Consider the following 12,222-nt stretch of genomic DNA (forward strand, 5'->3'; position numbering starts at 1 on the left):
CAACGTCCCTCGCTAAGTTATTTTTAGCCAATTACAAGTTGAATCTGGTAGTTGGGGTTGTTAGCTAAGATACCATCATTGAGATGAGGCACAACTAATGTGACTATCCGAGCTGATTTGCGATGTGCACCACTGGTGCGGCCATTTATTTTTTAATGCACCTTCTCAGATTAATTCACTGCGTGTCGTGCCCAGGGCTGGACTGGGACAAAAAAAAACAGCCCGGGCATTTTGACTAGAGACCGGCCCACCAGGTATTAAAGCCATAAAGCCTTTGAATGAAAACAAACGCTGTTGTGACAGTGATGTACACTGTCTTGTTGGTATATGTATGATTTCTATACATTTTACATCAGATAAAAACTTTGGTTGTAAGATTCAGATAATTATTTAATAACAGACAGACATTTTAAATGACAATAAGAAAGTATTGCTTTGTGCCCCCCTTTCCCCGTTAATGCCCTACCTGGCCCCCTGGCAAAACGTTGTTAGACCCGCCCCTGCACAGTTACCAGCTGTCAGCTACTTAGAAAAGGATCCTGGTGTTATTTGTCTCTCAGAAACAGTTCATAACTTCCCTTCAACTCATCCATGTCACCTAAAAGGTAAACCTGTTTCTCCATCACCTGTTCAGCTCTGATGATTCAGTAAGGACATCTCCTGGTTTCATCTTCATGTTTCCCTTTCACCAGATATACAAACCGATATCATGACCAGCAGCTTTTACAGCTGTGGCTCCAGCAAACATCAGCTGATACTAGAAATTAATATTAAAGAAACTCTAACAACAGCTGATCAAGCTTAAACGTGCTGCTGTTGTTTAGCGCGACATCCGCTGTTTTCCTCTTTCTGGCGCAAAGTGGGAGATAAACAAACAAACAAGAGAGAAAACCCGATCAGCTGATCATTGATCAGTTTCATGATTGAAGTAGCAACAGGAGAGAGAGGGGAGAGAATGAGAGAAGAAGATGCAGCTGACAGCATAATGACAGAATAACTCCAGCTTTGTGTCTTTTTCATTCTAGCTGAAGTACGGGACAAACTGCGTCTCTTCTCAGCTCAACACGAAACACATAATATTTTCTCTCAATGCGGGACGATTCCATCTTTTTACGGGACGGTTGGCAACTCTACTAACTAACCTTATGAATAAAATAAAGTTCACTATCTGTAACATCATAGCACCCACCCAGCTGTATAGACACTCCGTCATGCTAGCTAACACGCAGTACGAGTTATTGTAACTGACTGTAAAACGTCAGCACAATGAAAATAAACTCCACTTAAACTTGGTTTATATCTGACCCAGATAGAATGCAGGTCATAACTTCTTACCTGAAGTTCAGTTCACCTGACACTCGGACCGGCGGCCGCCTCGGGTCTCTCCTCCTCCGGCCTCCCCTTTCCGTCATCCACCTGTTGGCCTCCACCACTTGTTAATTTTACTGAATCTGTGGAAGCTCCGCCATAGCCACCACCAAACAACTGAGCTATTTTTACACACTGGCCAGCATCTGACCAATCCACCACCTTTCATTGTTTATACCGTTACAAAAAAAAACAAAAAACAAAATCATCGGGCCACCGAGCAAATGCCTGGTATGCCCGATGGCCAGTCCAGCTATGTTCGTGCCTTCGGGCCTAGGGTTGCCGACCCCTGATCTATAGTGTTACATCATATTCTATAAGGATGTTATGTGTTTGTATATGTCTGTGAAGGTTCTCAGTCATCCAGGTCCTCGTAGTCAAAGGAGTTTGCAAAGAAAAGCGTCTGGACGTCTTTAAGTTGCTTGAAGACGTTTCACCTCTCATCCGAGAAGCTTCTTCAGTTCTAAGGGTCAAATGGCCGAGAGTCCCAGATTTAAACCCAGTGGGAGTATCCCCCCAAAGAGGGACAAAGGACCCCCTGATGATCCTCTAATCACATGAGCCAAGGTGTGAGAACCGGTGTGGGTCCCAATCAGCCAGGGTTTCAGGTGAGCTCATTGTGAAACCTGGCCCCACCTTATCATGCAAATTCCTGAGGTCAGATGGCCCAGGATGTGAGTGGGCGTTAAGGCGTCTGGGAAGAATCTCAAAACTGGATTATAGATGGCAGACAGTTGGTGTCGTAAACCACCGCCTCTGTTCAAAGATGGTCGCTCACAGTGGACATTCATGTGCTCATGTGATTAGAGTACTTATAGTACGCACCGTACGTAGTACACGTAGTGCGCGTACTTCAAGCGTGCGGTCTCTTAATTGGGACACAGCCTCACTCACTCACTCACCCCCTCCCTCCTGGCTCACAGCTTTTTCTTCTTCTTGGTTGGCAACCAATGTTAAGGCGCATTACCGCCCCCTGGCTCACAGCTCAGTGGACATTAAGATGAGAAAATATATATTTGACACATTCAAGGAAAATACTAATAAAATGAATAAAAATAAATAAAATAAATGTTCGCTTTAGAATCTTTTTTGCTCTATAAAATAGTTGTTTTCTTTTACAATTACTCATCTTAGCAGTAGGATATACATGAAAAGAGAAACAAATTAAGTTTGAGTAAAAATGTACATTTTTTGCACTCTCTGGTCAACTGACACAGTGACTCAAATGACTCAAAAAAACAGATTCACTTTGGTGAGTGACTCATTGAAACTCGATTCAGTAAGAAGAATCGAATTTACCATCACTACTACCGCCCCTCCCCCCTCTGCTCAGCACAAACACAAGGCTCACGTGCGGCGTGAAGGGAAAAAAAGTGAGAGGGTGAGAGAAAGAAAAAAAGAAACACGGCTCCCAATAAGGAGTCGGCTCCTGTTGTTCACTTCAAAGATCCGGCTCTAATTTCGTTCGCGACCAACACATCACTAGTATATATGGACACGGAGTCGGAACCAGGAGTGGTGGGATTGGGCGGCGCTGATAATTGGCGTCTGTCTTGTGTCAGTGACGTAAAAGATGGATTTAACCCTTGTGTGGTGTTCATATTTTTGTTACTCAGCCAGTGTTCATGGGTCTGGTGGACCCGCTAGAGTTTTGGCTTTCCAAATTAACACTATCAAACAATTTTATGTTAAATTACTCAACAGATGTTTACTTCATCCCAATTACAAGCCATGTGAACAGCAAACATGGTTAATTTTTTCCCTTTACCTTTGTTAGATCACATTTATGAATTAATGTGCTTCTTGTTATTTTTTATTTTTTATAAAATGTTATGAAAAAAATAAATCAGTTATAATCAAGTGGAGTGAGTGGAAAGACACAACACATTTACACGTGAAGCAATATGTTTCACAACTAAATGGGATCAGCTGCTCATCAATGGTGACATTAGGCCCAGGGTTGTAAAACAGGGGGAGGTGATGCACACACTTATCCCACACTGTCCTGATGGCAGCTAGCTTGTCTCTCTGCCGTCGAGCTGGTCTGTCGTCTCGGTTATCAAAACGGATAATCCTGGAAATTTTGTGGAAGTTTTCCAGAGACATTGAAGCACGGAAAGGTTCTTGCCGGTTTCTGCATCCCACAGGGTTTCTGTGGATTCCCCTTTGGACCTGAAAACTCCTGCAAGGATAAGAACCCCAAAGTAGGCCTTTGGGGTTCTTAGATCAATTTGGTCCATCTCCTTCCACCTCTCTCCAAAAACACATCTTCCTACTAGATTACTGCAATCCAGAATAATTTTCTGGATGGAATCTGGGATGAAACGCTCAAATGAAGACTTGATGTCCTGCACATGAGTAACTGTCAGCTGTGTTGGCCCTGGCTTATCACAGTAGCAGCTCTGCAGGGTGGCTCATTTCTTGGGCAAGAAGACCATTCAATTTCACCAGTTATTGACATCCATATTTCTTCACTTGCTGTCTGGTGGGCTTGTTCTGGTCCTGCAGCTGGCTGCTGATGGGGTACTCGTCTTCGTTTTGTTACTAAATGGTGCTCAACCTCATCCTCTTCTTTAAAGTCACTGTCAGACTCTGAATTTTCAGAAATGTGAAATATTCTGAAACCTCTTTGTCAACATCATCATCCAAAGCTCCTCTCTCTTCCAAAATCAATTGGATGGCCCTCGCAGGAGATAATCTTTTGCCATCTTGATCAGCTGTGATAAAGAACCACACTGGCAAAGTCTTATTTATAGTATTATGCCCCTAATTTACAGGTGGGACAGGGTAAGACAAAAAATAAAATTTGGATCCCTCAAGAAAGAGGGTAAAATGTGCGGGAATGTAAGAGCAGACGGTGTTGATAGTTGAATTTTCAACAATGTTGAAACTTTGTACAGGAGCGGGAGGGGAAGAAAACACTATCAGCAGCACCAGAAAGGAGGAAGACAGAGTATGGGAACACAGGATCTACACTTTCAACACTTTTATTAGACCTGGGTCCAGTGGACCCGAACACCTTGTATGTAATGTAAATGCGTGGGGGGAGGTACAGTATGAGGTTGTTGAAAATTAGTTCGGATTTATGTACTTCACAGAAAATAAGCCAAAGCCAATGAATTTCAGGTTGAAAAAATAATTAATTGTTTAATTTTTATTTTTTTAAAAACTGAAAACGGGTCTCACAGACCCGAACACCATACAAGGGTTAATGCGACATGACCATTCAATCAGCAGTCACTTTCTAAAACATGTATCGGATTCAGTACATACGAAAGAGATCTAGGCCTGATTTGAAAATATCAGATTTGTGCTGTTCAAACTGCCAAACTACGATCGGATATGGGTCGCATAGGGTCAAAAAAGTCAGATTTGATGCGCTTTCACCTGCAGTGTGAGCATAGCATTAAAAGATCCCTTACGTAAAAGGGATGAACATTTAAATGCATTTTAGCTTTACAAAAGTCACATTTTAAGCAGTGAATACTGCCATTTAGCCAAGGTGAGGACTTTGAAGCAGAAGCTAGTCTCATTTTAACCAGACAGATTTCATGTAAAATGGAAAAGACAATGATTATTAAAAAGATGAGTTAAGAAATCAACACCATTATAAGGAGAAAAATAAATAAAAAGCTTTAGATAATTTCTCTGCTGTGGAGGAATTCAAGATGCGAGAGCTGAACAGAGGCTCGTGAGGAGTGTAGAAAACCTCCTTCTTTCAATCATTCCAACAACAATAACAGTCCTCACCTGTTGTGTTTCACTTACTGCAATGTCAACTCAGCTATCTGAAGTTATCGTCCTTAACGACTGCGCGGACACAAAGCAACAGTGATTCGCCCGCTACTCTGGAGCTGTGGGAGCGCTGTCTCGTGCAGGGTCCCTGCCTTTACCTGCACACACCTGCAGACACCCAGAAAGCAGGAGGACAAGCTTTTTCTGACTCAATAAATCCGTTGAGACACCTGGAGCCCTCCTCCACCTGTGGAACAGAGGAGGAGACAGCGTGCTTTGTGTTTGAGGAGGCAGATGGTTCACCTCAAGTCAAGCACACGCGAGCGCACACACGCAGCGGTTCCACCTGCTGGCACTTTTCTGGTGTTGTGCCAAAAAAAGTGATTGTCTGCCAAAAAGTCATTGCGGCACAGTTGCTTAAAGCTGCAGTGCCCAGATTACTTACATAGAATCATGAGAATCGTAATGGACAGAAACTCTAAGAATGAGGTTATTTTCACAATTTGGAATGTTCTTGGAATGAGGATGCTCACAGAACATCCTCGTTTGTATCTGACATGTCATTTAGTTGGAAGAATGTCAAAGCTCTTAATAAAACTAAACACGGAGGGGAAAAGATACGATTGCAACACAAGGGCGTGACACATCCTTGATTGTCCTCACATATTAAGACATTTATCTCTTTCAAAATTTTTCAAAGTTGGATTCAACTGAATTCACTGGACAAAAAGAGAACTTACAGATTTTATCTGCCTCTGGTCACCCTCAAATGGTTGTGGCTGATGAAGCTTCCCTTGCTGTTAAAAGTGAGATTGTGCAACTTCGGCCAAGCAGTCCGGCTCCTGGATACTTGAGTGTATATTATTGGGTTGACAAAATGCAATCAAAATAATACAAGAAGTAAGACATGCACAGTAAGACTTATGTCAGTGTATGAGACTCAGAGTGAGCCATGTGAACTTGACACAGGGTCAAACCATGTGAATGGCTCACAGATTCCACATATTTATGTGCATGAAGTTTTATATCCTGGAGTGAACACAGAGGTGTTTTACAGAAGCTCTCAGAATGAGGATGTTTGCATGACTTCTTTATCCTTGTGACATTCTTTAGCGTTCAGCACCAGCTCTAACCTGAACCCTACATTAAACAATAATTACAAGTGAAACTTGGCAGAGGAAACAATGTAATTTAAAAAACACAAGTTGCGCAATCTTTCTTTGTGACTTTCTTCTATTTGTGTTCCTAATTCCAGCTTCTCGTGTCCTTGTTTGTCCTTGGTATGCTGCTGTCGGTCCGGTGGTCTTCAGGAAAAGGAAATCTACCTGCTGTGGAAAACAGAAGAACACTTATTTACTCCTTACGGGGTTTGTTAGCTTTGACAGCTGCACCTCCACCAAGCAACTGTTTTCTAGATTAAACTGGCTTTTCCTTCTCCTGCAATATAAATGACATGAATCTGTAAAATTCTTATAAATACTAAAAAGAAAAGGACCTGCAGACTTGCAAATCAGAGTACTTTAGTAATCTCAGAGGGATTTAAGTAATTATGTGAAGATATCTGTTCCCCTGTAAATATTCCATGTCACTATCCTGACCATGTCTCCATGCCTGCATCAGTAACAGACTCAAACACACATTCATATGTTTTAAATCAGATCTGTAGAGCTCTCTCTCAGCTAAATTGTGTTAAAGAACCAGTTAAATAGTACAATATATTACAAAATTAGAATGAGAAGCCGCAGCTCTCAGTCACATAGAAAATTAAACGTCTTCTTATAAAGACACTTTATGCGTTTCACTTGGTTTGTTACCTGCTGAAGTTCAGGGTCTAATTGCTGGGCTGATGTCTGCATTCACTCAGCTTTAACTCCTGACTAGCCTGTCGTTAGCATGCTATCTGTGCATATGCTTACAGCCTTGTGTTGCATAATGCAGCTGTTTCTGACCTGGATTTTACCGTCACACTCTCTTTTGTGCAATAAACAAAGTAACACAGCATGCAAAGCACATAGCACGCTGCTGCTGCTGTAAATGCCGGCAAAGCCACTTTACTTTACGCTTTTATTTTGAAGAGTACCTTAGCATTTCCTCTTTTATTGTGTCAATCTTCCTGTTCTGTTCTCAGTGAAACTACACAAAGTAGTGATGGTAAATTCGATTCATTTTACTGAATCGAATTTGAATGAGTCACTCACCACAGCGAATCAGGTTTTTTGAGTCATTTGAGTCACTGAGTCAGTTGACCAGAGAGTCCAAAAAATGTACATTTTCAGTCAAACTTAATTTGTTTCTCTTTTCATGTAGAAACTACTGCTAAGATGAGTGATTCTAAAAGAAAACAACTATTTTATAGATCAAAAAAGAGCAAAAAAATATTTCTAAAGAGAACATTTATTTTGTTTATTTTTTATTTTATTAGTATTTTCCTTAAATGTGTCAAATATATATTTTCTCATCTAAATGTCCACTGAGCTGTGCGCCAGAGGGCGGTAATGCGCCTTAACATTGGTTGCCAACCAAGAAGAAGAAGAAGCTCTTCTTTTTTGTGCTTCTTTGCTGACTTTATAAAAGACCCATGTACGGCTCACGTTTCATCTCCTGCACCTTTCCCACACATCTCCCTACATGGAGACGTCGCTTCTCACATCACCATGGCAACCATCTCTGGTCCTCTGGTCAGGCCTGTAGAGTTAGAGAAGGGGGCGTGTCCTAACAGCAGAGATTATAGGCCTGTTTTTCTCTGGGAGAGTCAGTCTCAAAGGTTTGGACCTTCTGGTCATCACGAGTCCAGGCAGACCATCTTCAGAGAAGACAGCTTCTCTTTGTTTCTGTCTTTGTCTTTGTTTGTTTCTGTTACTGCATTTCGTTGCCTTGTACCTGTGACATGTGCAATGACAATAAAGTTGAATTTTATTCTATTCTATTCTGTTAGTATCTGAGTGTAGCAGTCTAAATCCAAAACTATACTACGATGCACACCTGTGGACAACACAACACAAATATGTGACACAAACCACGAGGCAGCTGTGCAATCTAAAATAATGGGGCTACATGAGCCTTAAAGTGTTTAGTAAAGCACTGTGTTGGACTGGTGCTCATGGCCAGAGTTAAATTACATCAAGTGTAGCAGAGATTTATTATTATATTTATTTATTGCATTTCAGCTGATAATGCTTAGATTGATTCACTCAGTGTCCAGACCTCTAAAGCCATCCCAGGTAAAGTCGGTAAGTCCATTTAAAGCTTTGAATCACAGCCGTTAAAAGGAGCTTCTTTGATCTGCACCAGCACTAGCTCCTGTTGATTTTCAGAATAAAATAACAAAGCTTTTAATACAATGGTTGACAGTTACCAGTTTGATTATTTTAGTCAGAGCTGAATCTGCTCAGAAAAACAGGAAAGAAGAAGTAACACCAAGTTACTTTAATTCTGTCAGCACAAAGTTAAACAGTCACAAACCGTCAGTGTGACGTTACATTTGTGAGAGAGAGTGCTCTTATTATGCAAATCTCTCTGCGCTCAGGTGAAGCCCTTGCTTTCAGGAAGCAGCTGAACTATCAGGAAGTAAGTGGAGCTTGTTGTTGGTGTGTGTGAAGAAACTGTAAGTTTGCTTTGTTTCCTCCTTTAACAGTTTGTCTTTAGGGACTTTACTGTTTGTTCAGCTCATGTTTGATTTCTTCACACAACAAACTGTGTGTGTTTGTATTTCCGGTCTCTCCATTAAAGTCAGTGTGTAATGTTTTCCTGGCTAACATCACCTGTGTGCAGCTTAGTTCCAGCACAAAGCACAAATCTGCCGCTCCATAGTTCATGGTAACGGTCTCACAGCTGGACCAACAAGGCCGAGTGTGTCCTGTCTGAGTCTGAGCTATGTTCATGTTTGTGTACTTATAGTTTGTACTTTGTGGCTGTGTCCCAATTAAGAGACCGCACACTTGAAGTACGCACACTACGCGTACTACGTACGGTGCGTACTATAAGTACGAGAAGTGCGGAAGTGAGAGGCTTGTGAAATGGGACGGTCTAGCCTTCGCTGCGCTGTTCAGGTTGCCTAGCAACCATGATACTAACCGCAAGAAACGTTTCATACAGCTTTGTGTGACAGAAATGAAGGACATCACTTTGATTAGTTGAGTATCTGAGGTTGAGACCACAGGACTCTAAAACATGATTGTTGGGCTTCATTTCTGTACTGAACAGTTATTTCAAGATTAGTTAGTAAATAACAATTAGGTAATGTTGTTCATGAGACTAAAGTCATCTCACTTTGGTCACTTTTGTAAATATAATATGGCCAATATCATATTTATTTTCAGATTATTATGATATATTACAGCAGTGACTGCTATAATATAAATGGGCCAAACTGGGCAGAAAGTACACAAACACATAACATCCTTATAGAATATGATGTAACACTATAGATCAACTTACCTCAGAATATATAAAGCATATAAACAATTACAGCAATATGATGCAACAAACACAGCAGTGCTACTAATCCAAAATACTCAAAGCTTCATAGAACTGAAACAAACATTTATTTTTAGGTCCATTCTGCTGCTGATACATACTTTAGGTTTCTGAATATTAAACTTGTTGCTGCCTTTCATAGTGTGTAACTTGAAGGCCCTGAGTACTTTCTCCCACACTGAAAACACTGGGATGATAACATTATTTGAACATTACCTAATAAGACTGATTCAGGACAGACAATTAGTTATGTTAAACTTTCCTAGCAGTCCTTCACAAACAGGGAACAGTCTGTCTATTCTCTCCATCTGTCAGCTGCTGCTGGCTCTTCCTCCTCCTCTTCCTCACACACTGCTGAGTTTGTCCTGGTGGATCATCAGGGGTGCAAAGCCTCACAGATGATGTGCAGCAGTGGGTCCCTCAGTCTGTCCTCACTCTGGACACTTGCAGTCGTCACACATGGAAATCAAATGTGTGATAAGCTGCAGGATTCAAACACAAGTGTAACTTATAAATACATGTTCATACTTTTATTCCACAATCAGAGAGAAAGAAACAGAGAGAGAGTGCAGGACAGACAGACAGGTGACAGTCTCAGGTGTACACACTGCTACAAAACAGCACAAGAGAAGGAGGATTTAGTGTTTGTGTTATAACGAGTGCTAAACAAGAAGAGTTCCAGATGGTCCAGTGGACACATGTGTGACTCCTGTGATTAAAGCATCTTTCTTTCAGCTTAACGAGTGAACCGTCAGCTCGTTCAAACACACGTTAAAGTCCGTTTGGCTCGACACCACCGAACAGAGGCAGCAATATAACATAGCTAACATTAACAGTGCAGTGAATCCTGCTTGTGCCGTCATATTCAGGACTGCAAACCGAGCAGCATCACTGACTTTCTGCCTGTTACAAAAATCGCTAACGTCACATAACTTTGCCGACATGTGGCCAACAGTAATGTTTTAATGTTCTTAAACATTCGCACATAAATAAGTGACATAATATTCAGTACTTACTTTTGACAGTTCACTCGTCGGCCGCTCCCTTCTGCCGTCTACCGTATTTTGCGGCAAAATTATCGACACCCACCGCCGTGCTATGGATTGTGGGATATATGAGACCACGAAGCGTGCACCCGACCACGCTTGATATTTGGGGAAATCGACAGCGCATTTGAAGTACACTTCGAATTGGGACAGCCGTCGTCGCGTGGCAGTGACGTAATCGCACTTAAAATGCGTACTTCAAGCGTGCAGACCCTGGCCGTTTATCAATGCCCAAGTACGCGAGTACATACTCGCGTTCTCGGTGAGTACGTACTCGCCGAGAACGCACGGGAGTACGTACCCGCCGACAACGCGAGCATGGACTCACGATATGTACAATTGGAACACCTGCGTACGTGATGATGTCACAGGTCCGGAGTTTTTACTGCCGTCCCCTCCTAATTTAACTGTGAGTAACATGTTATGAAGCTTAACTTTAATCACAGCCAAACCGGTTTACTCAGGAACAAATAAAACACTGAAATAAACCAAACATTAACATTTAGAAGTGATCTAAGTGACTTATATATCATTTTTAACCTCAGTAGTGAAACCTCTATTAATAAAAATAGTGTACATGTACATACGTGTACATACCTTAATAAAAACAAGCAGGTGAGATGTTAGAACGCTTTTATTTCTATTCTAGTGGACACTCAATACTATAGACAGCTGCTGGGGTTTCTTTAACCTGAGTAGTGAGAAGTCCGCGAGCGGGGGGGGGGGGGTTGAAAACGATGTGCCGGGAGTCCGCTGTTGAGTTTTGGACGAAATGCATTCTGGGATATATAGCTGTCCCAAGTCCACACCGATGCATGCTCGATAAAACGGGCGGATCGAGAACACATCCGGGACTTTTTCGCGTTCTCGGCTTGATGCGTACTTCGAATTGGAACAGTACTTGGTCTCCGACTGATGACGTATCACGAGTACACAAGAACGCAAGTACGCACAAGTACACATATTGATAAACGCCCCCTGAATTGGGACACAGCCGCTGTGTGTCAGGAGGAGGGCTGGTTTACTGTTTCTACTTCCTGTTTTGTCTGTGGCTCCTCCCCCAGCTCAGGTGTGAAGTTACATCTAAAAAGGCTCAGTGGGAACTTCCTGTAGCTGCAGTCTGAGCTTAGACACGTCACATCATCTCGCACACACACACACACACACACACACACACTGCTCAGTATAATAGCATACACTGTTATACAGTACAATAGTGTACAGCCAGGGTCAGGGTGTCAAGTAGGAGACTCACAGAGCCCTGCAGGCCCGGGTTCGAGTCCTGCCTGTTAGCACCCACCCTCACTTTCTCCTGCTGTCTGTACTACACACGTTTAAATCACTGACTGTTGAAAACATGGACGACGTGACAGCGCCTCCTCCCACTGTACAAAAATGAAGCCAAAATATCCAGCTTCTGGAGGCTGCCATCTTGCAATTTTGGGACAGCCGGCGTCCCGTGGCGGTGACGTAATCGCACTCAAAATGCGTACTTCAAGCGTGTGGTCTCTTAATTGGGACACAGCCTGTGATTACTATTATCAGCTTGGTCCTGGTAGTTACCTGGTTTCATGTTTGCTGGGTTAGATTTATTTCC

The sequence above is a fragment of the Oreochromis niloticus genome, unplaced genomic scaffold (genome assembly GCF_001858045.2).
Source record: "Oreochromis niloticus isolate F11D_XX unplaced genomic scaffold, O_niloticus_UMD_NMBU tig00007510_pilon, whole genome shotgun sequence".
NCBI lineage: Eukaryota > Metazoa > Chordata > Actinopteri > Cichliformes > Cichlidae > Oreochromis > Oreochromis niloticus.